Raw genomic sequence first — 17,189 nt, forward strand, 5'->3', positions numbered from 1 at the left:
TATCGTTCCATCTCATCAGATTAGTTTGCAGTTGTGTTTTTAATATTGAGAAACGGTATGTTCTGCTGAACTCCTTTATCTCTTACATTTTTCTTCTCATGGGACCTCACCTACCAGTTTTGAGTTGTGAGGAGTGCTTTTATCTAGGTTCAAAGGGAATAGGAACCAAAAGCCCACAGGGAAAAATAAAAAGACAACCTTAACAGATGGTTTGATGTTTGAGCGTTGTGGGGAACATGGAAAGTTACAGTAGGGTTATAAGAGCAAGAAGAGGGAGATCGGGGAGGGGGATCTGTGCAATTTATTAGATGTTTATATATAAGAATTGAAGGCATACGGGGAATAAACAGGAAGAACTGGAATTACTAGAACATAAATTAAATTATGATTTAATTGGCAGCTCATAGACTGGAAGGATAAATCTCCTCACTGGAATATCAGTATAAGGGGTATAGCTTGGTCAGGAAGGATAGGCAGGGTACACACACACACAGATATACATATACATATTTGTTCTGAAGTCCAAAAGGAGGTGAACAACAGACCAGTTGAAAGTCTCTGGGTAAAAATAAAAAGGGAAAAATAGGGATGACGTCATGGAAGGGGTCTATTGTAGACCACCAAATCAGGAAAAAAAGGTGGATGAGGCATTTCTAGAGCAAATAACAAAAACATCCAAGACACAAGACCCAGTACTAATGGGGGGACTTTAACTACCTGGACAAATGTTGGAAAAGTAATATGACAAAACAAAATTTCCAAAAAGTTCTTGGAATGTACTAAGGACAACTCTTTGTTCCAGCAAGTGGAGGAAGTAATCAGGTGGACAGCTGTTTTAGACTTGCTTCTGATCAACATGGAGGAATTACAGTAACTTCCCACTTAATGTCCTCTCGCTTAATGTTGTTTTGATCTTACGTCCCTGCTCCATTACAGAACATACTCGATTAAAGTTGTGCAGAGCTCCGCTATAACATCATTTGGCTGCCTGCTTCGTCCACAGCTGGCAGCCCCGCTATCAGCTCCCCTACACCCGCTCAGCGCCTCCCGCCCACCGGCGGACCCCACGGATCAGCCCCTTCCCCCTGCTGGATCATATTCAGGTCAACTAGCCATATGATCGTCTGAACAATTACTAGATCATATGGTTAGTTGATCTGAACTATTGTGTGTGGTCATGAATACAGTGCTGTGTGCAGAAAAATTATACTTAAATCCTCAGCTGGCACTTATATATTTTCTACCAGCAGGAACCTTGCCAGTATTAGGGGATTGTTCCTCAATCAGTGTAAAAGAAAAATTGCCTTCTCAGCAGACATCAGAGGGTTTCAACTCTTTGTATTTGTACCCTGACATTGCAGAACACCAGATGCGTGGGACTTTTCTGTACCACCACTACACTGCATCCCCATCCACAGAAGGAACAAGAAGTCTGTCACCATCATGTATGACCAACCACATTATATCTCTGTGAGTAAATGCCACATTACCACCATCATTACTGAAATAAAGACAGACCAGAAGAGCCACATCTCCTTTCGCTTTGGCAAGATGATTATCAAGCTACAACCTGAGCTCCCAGAGAGTGGAGATGTTAAACAGAAAAATGCTATGGTGACCCTAAAAAAATTACAGGGACCCTACTTTCTACAGCAACTATTTCAAAGTCTGGGCTGGATGTATCCTCCCTGGATATCACAGGGCACCAGCAATGTAAGGGACTGGTGTGGGAGTTAGTATCCCAAGCCTCTCTTGACAAGCCATCCCTCTTTTGAGAAGACTAGAGATTATTAAACCTCACATAAAAGCAGCTGCTCAGAAATAGCCAAAGATGAGGCAGGCCATGTCTCCTGAGCTGTCCTGAGTAGGGTGGGTAATCCAGCTGCACTGGAGGGATCAGGGCTTATGTATATTAAAAGAAGGAAATCCATTGCGCCTATGACAAAGGGGACCCCAAGCCCTTTATTTTAAAGGTTTTTGATACACAGGGTCAGCCATAAGCCAAAGACTAAGAGGAAGCTGGGTAGAAAAAGAAGATGCTCTTCACCTGGTAAAAAAGATATTTTAATAAACATGGTTTTTGTTCACTGTGGGTCTGAAGAAAGCACAAAATCCAAACTAGACTTCCCGTGCAGAACAGCATACACAAAAGTACATAAATGGAGGTAGCACCTCTATCAGCCATTAGTCTAGCCCACTTGACATTTTATATCTGAGAATGGCATAGATTATATGGACTTTAAAAACATGTTACTGTTCCTTTAAAAGAAGGCTGAACCAATTCCAACATGGTGAACAAGGTAGGTCTGGTGAATTACTCTGTGGCCTCAATTTTGAGCCACTTGGGTGTCACATTGGGAGATCATTTCATAAGCCAGAACAACAACTGTTGCCCTTGTAGGGCCTTTATAGAATCAGTGCTCAACTATAGCATGGACATCCTCACCACACAATTTTACGTTGGCCAGTTTTACAAAGACACCCACAGCGAACACAAAACAACGTAACCGGATGGTGAGAACCACGGGTTTGAGACAGTCGAACCTGACAGCCCAGGGCAAAAAGATACAGGGGTTGGAGCATCTCCCCAACCTGTTTTTTCAGGAAAACATGTTGAAAGGAGTAGGTGTGAAAATTAAACTGATATGCAGTAAAGATACATTCTGCTTAATCATAGAATCATCATAGAAGATTAGGGTTGGAAGAGAGCTCAGGAGATCATCTAGTCCAATCCCCTGCTCAAAGCAGGACCAACACGAACTAAATCATCCTGGCTAGGGCTTTGTCAAGCTAGGCCTTAAAAACCTCTAAGGATGGAGATTCCACCACCTCCCTAGGTAACCCATTCCAGTGCTTCACCAACCTCCTAGTGAAATAGTGTTTCCTAATATCCAACCTAGACCTCCCCCACTGCAACTTGAGACCATTGCTCCTTGTTCTGTCATCTGCCACCACTGAGAACAGCCTAGCTCCATCCTCTTTGGAACCCCCCTTCAGGTAGTTGAAAGCAGTTATCAAATCCCCCCTCACTCTTCTCTTCTGCAGACTAAATAACCCCAGTTCCCTCAGCGTCTCCTCAGAAGTCATGTGCCCCAGCCCCCTAATCATTTTTGTTGCCCTCCACTGGACTCTCTCCAATTTGTCCAGATCCTTTCTGTAGTGGGTGCCCAGATGTGGCCTCACCAGTGCCGAATAGAGGGGAATAATCACTTCCCTAGATCTGCTGGCAACGCTCCTACTAATGCAGCCCAATATGCCATTAACCTCTTGGCAACAAGGGCACACTGTTGACTCATATCCAGCTTCTTGCCCACTGTAATCCCCAGGTCCTTTTCTGCAGAACTGCTGCTTAGCCAGTCGGTCCCCAGCCTGTAGCTGTGCATGGGATTCTTCCATCCTAAGTGCAGGACTCTGCACTTGTCCTTGTTGAGCCTCATAAGCTTTATTTTGGCCCAGTCCTCCAATTTTTCTAGGACACTCTGGACCCTATCCCTACCCTCCAGCTTATCTACCTCTCCCCGCAGCTTAGTGTCATCCGTGAACTTGTTTTTTGAATCTTTGCATTTTCACTCTTTTTAGTTTTCTCAGCACTTGGAGTACTGTGAACCACTGAGGAGCTGGACCTGTGGTTTCTCGATTTTTTTGTCTTTTTGTTTTTTTAATCAGATTCTTCTGTTTTGTCATTGGGCTTGATGTATCTTTGTGTTGGATGGTCCTGATTCTCTGGTTGAGTTCTTCCTTTGCTTTATGATGTTGTTAAGGGTTTCAGAGTGGATTCCCAGTTTTTTGGAGAGTGCAATAGTGATGGCTTCATTATGTCATCATTAGGAGAGTTGCTCAGGTCTGATTAGGAAACAGAAGTTCCAATTTAGAATAAAATATCTGCTTACAACATTATTACAAAACAAAACAAAAAACAGACTAAATTTTAGCAATAAAATATAAGGGTATTTTGTGCTGTTTATAAACCATATAAAAGGCATTGCTTTACAAAATCCAGTTCAGGATGTAACACATACACACTAATTAAAAGCAATATTTCAAAAAATTATCTTTCAACACAGGATAAAGACCCAGGGGTACATGTTTCTTCTGTTTTCCCCCAACTGCCTTTGGCTTAATGAGAAAGCAAAATTTTAGCTAGTATTGTTCCCCAAATCCTTTGTTTACACAAATACTCATATAGCTTGTTTAAAACTAGCTTTTTCAAAGCAGTATTAAACATATGCATAGTTAAAATTAAAATTAAGTTTTCCTAGCTCTGGTGAATTACAGGTTGAAATTTCTGTTTCTGTGCTAAATAGATCACACTGCAATAAAGAAACATCATTGGTAAGGACAGTATACACAGAGAGTTATTCAGAGTTATAAAATAAACATTTTACCGCCTGCAGTCCAGCAGCGGCCATTTTCTCCAGGATGATTTCTGTTGTAAAAAGACAGTCTCTAAAAAAAGTTCTGGTTTTTAATCCCATGTCTACCTCTTTGTTTCAAATCAGACTTCAATATCTATATTTAGCAGGTTGTTTTGAACACTACTGCTCTGAATTGATAGATACATGAGGAATTTATGCACCCATCCCCTTCCCAAACATTCCCTGTTGTGGTCTAGGAGTGAAAATGTATGGGCTGCTTTTAGTTATTTTTTAGTTAAAATATATTTTTCTATTTCAATTAAAAATAGAGCACTGCAGAGTCTTTTTACAGTGTTAAACAGTAAATCATCATACACAATCCTGAATGCTACTGTAAGCCCACTCTAGGAATCTTGCAGCTGACACTGAATATCTTAGTTTTTTTTTTCATTTAAAAATGTTTTTGTGCTTAAAGTTTGTTTGTTTTAAAATAAAAATGGTGTGACGGGTTGGATCACAGAAACCCCCTGGGAGCTGCCACCTGATGTGCCAAGACTACCTCTGCTCCTGTTTTCCCTGCCAGCTCAGGACTCCAGCACCCTGTCTTGCTGAGCCAGACACTCCCGTCTGCTTCAACTAAGACCCAGGGTCTGAATTACTTGCCCCAAAGCTTAAGGTTTACCTGAAAACAGCTCACAGAAGTGTGCTTGTCTTTAGCACTCAGATACCCAACTCCCAATGGGGTCTAAACCCAAATAAATCCGTTTTACCTTGTATAAAGCTTATGTAGGGTAAACTCATAAATTGTTCGCCCTCTATAACACTGATAGAGAGATATGCACAGTTATTTGCTCCCCTAGGTATTAATACATACTCTGAGTTAATTAATAAGTAAAAGGTGATTTATTAAATACAGAAAGTAGGATTTAAGTAGTTCCAAATAGTAACAGACAGAACAAAGTAAATCACCAAGCAAAATAAAATAAAATGCGCAAATCTATGTCTAATCAAACTGAATACAGATAAGATCCTCACCAGTTCCAGAATGCTCCCTTTTACAGACTGATCTCCTTTTAGCCTGGGTGCAGCAATCACTCACACCCTTTTGTTCCAGTTTCTTCTAAGTATCGTGGGGGGTGGAGAGGCTCCATCTTTAGCCAACTGAAGACACTATGGAGGGGTCTCCCAGGGGTTTAAATAGACTTTCGCTTGTGGGCGGAGACCCCCTCCTCACTCCTATGCAAAGTCCAGCTCCAAGATGGAGTTGTATGTCTCCAGGAAGATGTCTTATGTGGATTGGAGCATTCCAAGATGCATTGTTCCCCAAGTGCTTCCTGATCGGGTACTTAACCTTGAGAATTCCTTCCTAAAGAAGCTGACCAAATGCCTCACAAAGCTTACTTAGAAATCAAGCAAGTATACAGCCAATATTCTTAACCTCAAGTACAAAATAATATATGTGTACAAATAGGATGAATAGATATAGTAGACCATAATCTTTACAGAGATATGTTACATGGCACAGGCAGCACAAAACATATTCCAGTTATGTCATATTCCCATTAAGCCTTATGGGAGGTACCGTCACAAATGGTAGCACACCATCACAGTAAACAGCCCTCAAATACCCTCCACTTTGAACTGTATGATAGCCTGGAGTTGTGCTTATTTTTACAAAAAGAGTGGAGGTTTGTGGCTCCTTATAACATTCAAATTTTGGGTTAGACCAGGGTTACTTTTGAAAATAAGCTTTTAAAAATACTTTTCATGACTTTTTGAATAGTCAATGAGATTGACCAATGGCATTTTACAGCTCCCTAAGGTTTTAATTTAATATTTTTTTCAGAAGTCGTCACTTATTTGTGTGTGTGTCTCTGCTCACTTAAGGCTGAAGTGATCTAACCTAATTATCAATTATTTTTAGCCATGACAAGGCATAATATATTTAACCCTGATGGGGTGTTTAGGGAGCCTGGGTGTCTGTTTACATCTTCCCTATTGTTCACATGATCTTGAGGCCATAGAGCTACCCAGGCCATTTCAGAGAGGGGCAGTTAAACCAAGGATCCCAGTTCAGTCCAATGGGTTTGAGTCAGATGTATTGTTCTCAGGCACATGGCTCAAAACTGCATGTTTTATAAAGCTATAAAGAGTTTGTTTTATTTTAAACACCAGTATTTTATTTCCATTGGATTCTTCTACGAACATTTCAGTGTTTTGCTGTAAAATAGGTCTCCTTTCTTAAAGACACAGTAGCAAGGTTCTCATAAACTATTTTATTTAAAAGACAGAGAGGCCTTGAAAGTACCAGGGTGGCTGCTTCAAACCACCATTTTATTTTAAGGCCTTATAACAAAACACAGATAGCTATGGAGCAGTAACAAGCCATTGTGTCTACACCTTTCCCCTAAACACTCTTGTCTTTATATTTCCTTCTATTAACTACATAGATTTTTAGTGTTGGAGATATGTACCCTATTGTTTTACATTTTATTTGGAATTTTGCCCTTTTTACTCTTCATGTATTACTAGGTTACACTCAGTTTTAATTTTGAAAATAAAATATTTTTAAACTTTTGAGAACTCTTGCAGTTTTCTTTGCAGGTGCCAGAGCACCATTGGAGCTAAAACAAATTCCATAGCTCTCACAGGGCCAATGTTTCCTTCTCCATGTTTCCACAATTTCTGAAAATGTGCTTTTAAAACAAGATGGCATCTTTAATATCAAGGGCTTGAGGGCTTCCAGGTCAATGCTACCAAATAACTAACAGCTAAGAGTTAGAGGCCAGGTTTCCAGCCTAGATACCCTCTCTGGTTGGCTTGGGGCATGAATATAAAGACATAAGAATGGCCATATTGGGTTACACAAATGGTCCACATAGCCCAGTATCAGTCTTCTGACAGTGACTGGTACCAGATGCTTCAGAGGGAATGAACAAAACATGGCAATGTATTGAGTGTCATCCAACCCCAGCTTTTGGCAGTCAGAGGTGTAGGGACACCCGGAGCATGGGTTGTAACCCTGGCCATCTTAGCTAATAGATCCATCATGGCTATTATCCATGAATTTACCTAATTCCTTTTTGAACCTAGTTATACTTCTGCCTTCGTAATATTCCGTGGCAATGAGTTCCACAGGTTGACTGAGTGTTGTATGAAACAGTACTTCATTATGTTTGTTTTAAATCTGCTGCCTATTAATTTTGTTGGATGATCTCTAGTTCTTGTGTTATGTGAAGGGATAAATAACACTTCCTTATTCACGTTCTCCACACATTCAAGAGCGTATAGGCCGCTATCATATCCCCCTCAGCTGTCTCATTTCCAAGCTGAACAGTCCCCGTTTTTCTCTCTTTCCTTATATGGAAGCTGACCCATACCCTAATCACTTTTGTTGCCCTTCTTTGTACTTTTTCCAATTCTCATATCTTTTTTGAGAAGGGGCAACCAGAACTGCATGCAGCATTCAAGGTATGAGCGTACCATGGATTTATATTGTAGCATTATGATATTTACTGTTTTATTATCTATGCCTTTCCTAATGGTTCCTAGAATTCTATCCTAGGTTTTTTGTCTGCTGCTGTACATTGAGCAGATGTTTTCAGAAAACTATCCACGATGATGCCAAGATCTTTCTTGGGTGGTAACAGCTAATTTAGACTACCGGTATGTCATTTTGTGTGTATAGTTGGGATTATGTTTTCCCAATGTGAATTACTTTGCATTTATCAACATTGAATTTCATCTGTCATTTTGTTGCCCAGTCACCCAGTTTTGTGGGATGCCATTGTAACTCTTAGTTAAGTCCAACGTTGATTGCAATCCCAGTAATCTGCAAATCTGGCAACCTTACTGTTTTCTCCTTTTTCTAGATCATTTATGAATATGTTGAACAGTGCTTGTCCCAGGACAGACCCTAGGTGAACCCGCTTTTTTCCTCTCTCCATTGTGAAAACTGTCCATTTATTCCTACCTTTTGTTTCTTGTCTTTTAACCAGTTCTTGATCCATGAGAGGACCTTCCCTCTTATCCCATGACTGCCTCCTTTGCTTAAGAGCCTTTGGTGAGGGACCATATCAAAGGCTTTCTGAAAGTCCAGTTCACTATATCCACTGGATCACCCTTGTCCGTGTGCTAATTGACCTCCTCAAAGAATTCTAATAGATTGGTGAGGCATGATTTCCCTTTACAAAAGCAGTGATGACTCTGCCTCACCATAATATGTTCATTTATATGTCTGATAATGTTGTTCTTTACTATAGATTTTAAACAGTGTGTCTGGTATTGAAGTTAGGCTTACTGGCCTGTAATTGCCAGGATCTCTTCTGGAGCCTTTTTAAAAAATCAGCGTTACATTAGCTATCCTCCAGTCAGCTGGTACAGAGGCTGATTTAAGCATAGATTACATACCACAGTTTGTAGTTTGGCAATTTCATATTTGAGTTTCTTCAGAACTCTGGGGGGAATATTATCTGATCCTGGTGACTCATTACTGTTTAATTTATGAATTTGTTCCAAAGTCACCACTACTGACACTTCAATCTGGGACAAAAAGAACAGGAGTACTTGTGGCACCTTAGAGACTAAAAAATTTATTTGAGCATAAGCTTTCGTGGGATGTAGCCCACGAAAGCTTATGCTCAAATAAATTTGTTAGTCTCTAAGGTGCCACAAGTACTCCTGTTCTTTTTGCGGATACAGACTAACACGGCTGCCACTCTGAAACCAATCTGGGACAGTTCCTCAGATTTATCACCTAAAAAGAATGACTCAGGTCTGGGAATCTCCTTTGCATCCTCTGCAGTGAAGACTGATGCAAAGAATTTGTTTAGCTTCTCCATAGTGGGCTTGTCTTGTTTGAGTGCTCCTTTAGCACCTCAATCATCCAGTGGCCCCACTGACTGTTTGGCAGGCTTCCTGCTTCTGATGTACTTAAAAAAAATGCCGTCTTTTTTGTCTTCTGGTAGTTGCTCTTCAAATTCATTTTTGGCCTGCCTAATTATGCTTTTATACTTGACTTGCTGGAGTCCATGCTTCTTTCTATTTTTCACAGTAGAATTTGATTATCAATTTTTTAAAGATGTTCTTTTGCCTCTAACTGCCTCTCTTACTGCCATGGTGGCATTATTTTGGTCCTCTTACTTTTATTTTTCCTTAAGTATTTATTATGAATAATTATTACTTATTATTATAATTATTATTTTATTATTTATTTGGGGTATACAAATAGTTTGAGCCTCTATTATGGTGTTTTTAAAGTTTCCATGCAGCTTGCAGGCATTTCACTCTTGTGACTGTTCCTTTCAATTTCTGTGTAACTAGCCACCTCATTTTTGTGTAGTTTCCTGTTCCAAAGTAAAATGTTACTGTGGTGGGTTTCTTTATTATTTCCCCCGATAAAGGTGTTAAATTTAATTACATTATGGTTGCTATTACTGAACGGTTCAGCTATATTCACGTCTTGGACCACATCCTGTGCACCACTAAATCAAGTATAGTCTCTCCCCTTGTGGGTTCCAGGACTAGCTGCTCCAAAAAACAGTCATTAATAGTGTCTAGAAATTTGATCTCTGCATCCTATCCTTAAGTGTCATATTCCCTTTCACTCTGGGGACAGTTGAAATCCCCTATTATTATTGGGTTGTCTGGTTTTGTAGCCTCTCTAATCTCCCTGAGCATTTTAACAATCACCATCACCATCCTTTTAAATGTTATATGCCAGGAATATCTTTCTATTTTGGTTTAAGTGGAGCCCATCATCTGGAAGGTGGAGGTCCTACTGCCCACAAGGCCCCACCAATTCACTCATGTTCCTGATTGGGCCCACATAGAGGCCTAGACTGAGACCAGTTGGCAGAGTGGAGCACAGGCAGGCCACAGAAGTCATGGCTCACCCCCGAAAAGTAAAAGCAGACACACGTGGCGCAGGCCCCAGAGGTGAGTGCTCAGGAAACATTGAGGCCTGTGTTTTCTGAACTGATGGGTCAAGGGGAAAGGTGACACTACCACCAGAAGTTTTGCCTGTGCCCTACAGTGCATGCTCAATGGGCAGGTCCTAAATCATAGCTCTCTTAGTGCCACTCCCTGACTAATCAGCACCAAGACATGTGCACAGAGTTTGACAGGTGGAGTTGTGAAAATTTGACAGCTTGTGTACTCCTAAACTACTCCTTTATTCAAGTTTACCTCACAAACAGTAATTATTTGAGCCACACATCAGCCACTGTAAATCTTAGAGCTGTGCAAAAGATGATTGTATCCTATCTATGCACTGTTTTCCCCATCATTTCATGTTAACAAAGACTTTTTACCCTCCAAAATGAAATCCTTAATTAAAGGCAAATAAAGGCAGGGTCTTTTTCAACCCAGTAACCATTGGAATTAATAAACCTAAAACCAAATAACCGGTGCATTCTCTAGATATTTTAACACATTATTATGTTGGTGATTACTCACTAGTAAACTAAAGTCATTGTATAAATTTGGAGTACTTCTGATTTTTCAGTTGTAAATACATCTAGGGCTGGTATTTCTTTGTCAGTATCATGTGCTGAAAATTATTTTGAACAAGTAGATAGTGTTTTGTCAGTCACTATGTCATTAAAACTGGACTAGAGAGAACCCCTTTTAAAAGACCCGATAAAGGAATAAATGTACAGCTTAATGTGAAAGACAATGAAAAAATGACCTTTTCAATAGAGAGGGTTAGTTAAATTAGCATGTATTACTTGTGTTTTACTCAAGCTGATTGAGTTATTTGATCAAATATGTTATTCATTTAAGTAGTTTTGCTCCCCAACCCAGCTATGTTAGACCTTGTCAAGAAATTGGAGGAGGCTTTTTTTTCTTTTTTTTTCAAAAGCAAAATGTTTCATGGAAATGTAACAGTTTTGACAAAATGTTGTCAGGAAGGTGTCTCAGATCCATGATGGAATTTGAGGGGGGGAAGATGAGAGAAGAGAGTGGGAGAGAAGGCCAATAACGTGGTAATCAGGGCACTCATCTGGGAGGTGGGAGAGACAGGTTCAAGTCCCTGCTCCAGATCAGGGAAAGTGCCCTATCTCCAGGCTATTGGCTATTCTGGGGTGGGTTGGTCTTTTTGTGTGTGTGAAGAGTTTTGAAAGGTCTCACTCTGAAAAGCTCTAATTTCTTCTGTTTGGTCGTGCACTGGAATGAAAACCAATCAGGAAACCTTGACATTTTTCTCTAAACAGAATTGTTGTTTTCTAGCCAGCCCTACTTTTTTTGTCACTGACTTAAATGGGTACAGAGTTAGGCCCAATTTTCAAATTGTTTGTGTAAGTTTTCCGCTTATGAGTTTGTAAAGTTTTCACTTAAATTGAGGTTTGATTGTTTTTTTCAATTGTTGGTGCGTGACTCGTCACCTAAGATCATCTGGTATTGTATCTTCTCCCAGCTTGAATGAAGACTAAATTTTTTTAATGCGAAAATAATAAATACTATATATCCAACATTCTTGCTAGCACACTGTCTGTTCAAGTGGAGGTCTGAGTATTACTGTAAAGAATATTCATTCTCCAAACATCAAAGCAATATGCAGGTTTATGAGCATGGTCAAAACAACCATTCAGAATATAAACAAATGCTTAAGAACATTATTTAACCAGTTCTCCTGTGTACCAAACCAAAATCTGGAATAGCAGAACCCTCTTTAAAGAGCACTAGTTAAAGGCATAGTTTTGTTAAATCTTTGAGCAATGAGAAGATGCATTTAACAGAATTATTCTCTATGTAAAACATAGCTTGTTCATCTAGCCAGTTAACACTAAAGCAGCAAAACCTGAAATGACTTACATTAGGGCATATTTGCCATAATATTTCAGGTGGTGGGGCCAAACATGAGAGAGATAGGACTTTAATATTAGTATAGAGGTATTAGCATGTCTTCCTCATAACACGTGGCACACGTATTAAGCGCAAGGAGCCTTTATATGTATTACTTAGTAATAATGTATATATGTACATAAATTTATATCACCCAAGTGGGCTTTCAACTACAAATAAATGCTTTTATTTTCCAACCTGTTCAAATAAATGTGCTACACTAGAAATAAATCACTAATTCCCACTCAACCATTTATTACAGCGGTAGAAAATGATTATAATATTCTTGGTCAAAAGGGACATCAATCAGCACTAAAAAATTTCCATAATGATGAGTGCATGCAGTGTTGTTATAGCTGTGTTGGTCCCAAGGTATTAGAGAGACTAGGTGGGTGAGGTAATATCTTTTATTGGCCCAACTTCTGTTGGGGAGAGAGAGACAAGCTTTCAAGCTTACAGAAGTTCTAAATCTTGTCTCCCTCACCAATAGAAGTTTGGTCCAATAAAATATTATTTCACCCACCTTGTCTCCATAATGAGTTCTTTCACAGAAGAAACAGGAAACTGTTCTTTGGCAAAGATCCTAGCACCTCAGATGTAGTCTGGAATGAACAGTTCTCTGTGCATATGGCCTGATCCAAAGCACATTGAAGTTAATGGAATCTTTCCATGAGTCCCTGGGCTTTGACTCAAGCCTTAGGCTCCTAAAACAATGGTACAAAGAATAATGCTCAGAAAGCTACTTGCATTTATGGATGAAAAACACACTTCCTATTTTTTTTAAGAGGATGGCTTTCTTTCTCTTTTGCAGTGTAGAAGAGCTTTGTTATATACCATCTGGTTTTCTGTGACCAGCTAGGTACCACTGAGCCAGATAGTGGCTCAGCCTTCTCAGGTACACATAGGGGAGAGAGGAGAAAATGACAAAAAGTACCTCTATTCATTTTGCCCAGAAGCCAGACACAATGTGGTTAGGAAACAGAATGACTACTCTAGGCTAGTGCCACCAGCAGCAATAGAGCAGAGTCATGGGTGAGACCTCCTCCTCCCCACCCCCCTTTCCAGCTTTTCAGATGCCGGGGTGAGGGGGTAGCATCTGTTTAAAGGGTGGTGGAGATGCCACTGCAGTTTGAACTCCAAGGAGCCCCAGAAAGAAACTGTTCAGCTTTGACTCAGGCTTCTCTCATGCACAGAAAATAAATATGAAATACAAGTGGTAGCCATGGTGTCCATAGATGAGTATACAACAAGTCATGGAAATTACATGAAATTTCTAGATGATCATGTTTTGATTTTTCTTTGTATATTATTGTTGCTGCATTGTTCATTCCTTTTGTTTAACTGAAAACAGAATTTTTTCCTCCTGAGGTAAGTCCCAGAAGCATTATCAGACTTATTGATATGTTATGCGGGAATCTAATCTCTTTTGTTCTTTCCTTAACAGGATTAAGCTGCATTTCCAAAACACAGAGTTTGCTCTGGCAATCTCAGCAAAGCAGGGAAAAGCTAAGTGGAGATAGATCCTGAACTATCTTCTTACCAGTGTGATGGATGTTCCCTCCAGACCCATGTGATGGCAAAGCACTATGGGAAAGCTTTGCCATCACACTAGTGCACTGTCACTACTTTTTTGATGAATAACTACATTTTTTTCCTCTAAGGCAAATCAGTTTGGATCCTTTCACAGGAACTAAATTCACATGAACAGGTAGCTTTCCATGAGAGAAGTCAAGAGAGGGAAGGGCCTGTCAAGGAGGTTGCTGAGGGAGTTTTAATTATTGGGATAATCTTTAAACAAACTAGCTAAACTTTGTGTGTGACTTGATCCAAGTCTCTGAAGCTTTTTGGGATGGCCTGTCACAAGTAAATACAAACTCCTAATATTGCTGAAACAAACCTCTCCTAGTGATGTTGTTTAGAGCAGGGATGTCAAACTAATTTGGAAGACAAGGCTGGATTCCATCTTGAAGTATGACTTAGAGGCCAGGATCTAAATGTGGGACTTCATACTCCCCTCAATCTCCTATTGTCACTGCAAACTTTCCACAGGGATTAAGTGGTGAATACAGACTTTATGTAGCAAGTACTTCTATTTGTTCCATCCTTTATTCAGTATCACTCAGTGAGGCATGTCTCCCCTTTAGGGCACCACTTCTTCTGGCCTGTGTCTTTTCCTTCCACATCTTCCTTAGTCTGTGTTTCTCTCCCAGTTGACCACTGTGGTCCTGACCCAATAGTCTTTCTGGGCCCTCATATTTGGATTCTTCCCACAGAGGTTGTAGGAGAACCCAGGCCCACCCTCTAAAAGTCCTCTAGTCCCAGTTCTCAAGGGAACAAAGGAAAGGAAACTAAATTAAACCAAGAGTAGCACCAGCTGGATTCTCCAGCCATCTGTCCTACAACTCTATGCTCATAGGTAACTGAAGGTAGCTGAATTCCCAGCTGTGTGCCTCTCTGGAAGCTGGAGGTGAAAGGTCTGTCCTCCCTCCCCAGGCTTGGGCTTTCTGAACTGAGCTTCTCCCTTTTATATCTCATCCTCCAAGATTGACATGCCTTGCAGGCATGGTGGGTGGGGGTTGCCTGAGCCCAAAGTGGCTCTTTAACCCCTTCATGCCTGGTGGAGGGTTTGTACATACTGTCACACTGAGTATGTCAGTCAGGACACATAAGCACATCATGCTGGCTGGATCCAGGTCATAGGCCTTAAGTTTGAATATAAGACACATATTTGTATTTTTAAATTCTAAAGCTTCATACAGACATTATAGGCTAACTTCTACCCTTACTTACAATCTGTGCATACCCAGAGAAGTCAAGGGCAGCATTTGACCTTCAGTATTCCTTACCAACCAACAAGAGAATCAGGTAATTATCAGATTAGCAAAGAAAGGATGTGGGAGTTGCCATAAAAAAAAAAAAAAAAAGAAGGGAAAAAGAGAGAGCAAATGAATTGGTCCAGAAGAATGAATTATACATAGCCTGTAAAATATAATTAAATACAGGAAAGCTGGGTATATAAATTAAGCTGAGCACTCATGCAAGCAAATACATACAGTAGTGTTCTGGATTTATTCAGCTGTTGATATCTACTAGCTGAACTGATATTATTTAATTAAAATAATACCCATTACCTTTTATAATTGTTTGTGGTAAGAAATTACACTTTCTGACAAAACTGCTTCATCTGCAGCATGTAAGAAGTATCAGCTGGAGATTCTTAACTTCCCCCATGAGTCAGCCATCCTTTCCTTATTGCCTCTTCTCAAAAAGTTATTCAAAGAAAGTTTCTGGAAAAGTGACTGCAACCTTTTCTCTCAATCTTGTCCTCAGTAAATGACTTAACAAGCATCGAGCAAATGAATCCACTTTCTGGAAGGTATCTGCAGAGTAGGAATGTGGCAGCTGCACAAATATAGCTTTTCACAGTTTCCAGCTAAGAGGAAACAGATCATCAAAACTTGAATGCTTCATTTTATAATGATGTTTCATATTGTGCTACTTTGAAAAGGGAAGTGCCTCTTGACAAAGTAAAAAAAGCCTCCAACACTGGCAGCTGATGTAAACAAAAAAGTCTTCTCCCAAGACAAGCTGAAAAATGTGAGGCTCATTCTCAGTCTTCTACTTCTCTAGGTTAATGCGAACAATAATGAGCATAATGACAGCTCACAAGATTAGTTTTGAAACAATTCTTTGATGCCACTTTCTAGGGAAATCATGAAATTTTTTACCCCAAAGATGCCTGCCAGAAGTTTCACATGCCATATTAGGAGCAAAATAGAAAGTGTGATGCCTTCTGTTTCATACTAAAGGCAACGTGCTGATGGAGAGCCCTGTTCACACATGAAGCAGCAAAGAGCTGGAAAATGGTCAGAAACAGTTCTGAGACACCATAAATCCTAGGAACTATGTCTTGGTGCCATGGCCAAAGGTAAATGAAGCTGCTCATAGAACTTACATTAGGGATGAGGGACAGGGCATGGAGCACCTGCTCAGCTCAGACACAACCAGCACTACAGTCTTTGGGCAACAGAAGCAGTCGTGGTTCTGTGATGGAATATATAAACCCCTGTTTTTAAGGCTTCCAAAGTGCAGCTTCAGATATCAGGGGAATATAGGTTCTTCACCTGAGATTCTCCTTCCTTAGAGCAAGTAGTCAAGAGTGGGAAGGAGTAGGCAGAGCCATGGCTTCCCCTATCTGCAGGTCTGCGGTTAGTCACCAAATTCAGGACCAACTAGGTGAATGATAAAGAATTAAAGCCTGGATCCAGCAAAGGATTTAATCACATGCTTAATTTTCAGCATGAGTGATCATACTGACACCAAAGGGACTACTCACACGTTTAAGTGCTTTGTTGGAACCAAGGTCTAAAATTGTGGCAATTGCATTTAATGGCTCATAGGTCCTGGAAAGGTGGCAGATTAACAATCCACATCAATCTCCTCAAATTTCCTTTGTTTTTTATTTGACTGGGTTTAGTTTCCTCAAAAATGAATGCTAAGCATGACAAACCTAATTATAACATTATAAATAAATGACATCAAACACTAATACAATGCTCTCTCCTTAAATTGTCTATGCTTCATCCTCTTCTTTTTGTTACTTAAGTTTAATCATGCATCATCCCACTGCCTGGACAGAACTGCGATAAAAGAACATTATATTACTCTTTATACTTATCTTTTATACGAAGGTGAAACAAAAAAAAATGTTTCAGTACTTGTGAAAATAGACTGAGCGACTGAATGGACTGGAGTAAAGTAAAATGACTCCTGCTTTTGAGGTTTGCATCTTGGAGCTTTCTTCCTGACAACTTTTAAAGACCACACATCCTGGGTCTCTCCAAAGGAATCATGCAGCCTTGCTAAATGATCATTAGATGCTTTGGGCCACACCTAATTTCCTCAACTTGTAAATAATATTCTGCTACTAGGAGTGAAGAAAAGTTTTTTGCTGTTGGTGGTAGTTTTATTTTATATTGTTTTTCTAAC

Source organism: Terrapene carolina, unplaced genomic scaffold (genome assembly GCF_002925995.2).
Source record: "Terrapene carolina triunguis isolate 2854851 unplaced genomic scaffold, T_m_triunguis-2.0 Scaffold58, whole genome shotgun sequence".
In the NCBI taxonomy this organism is placed as follows: Eukaryota; Metazoa; Chordata; order Testudines; family Emydidae; genus Terrapene; species Terrapene triunguis.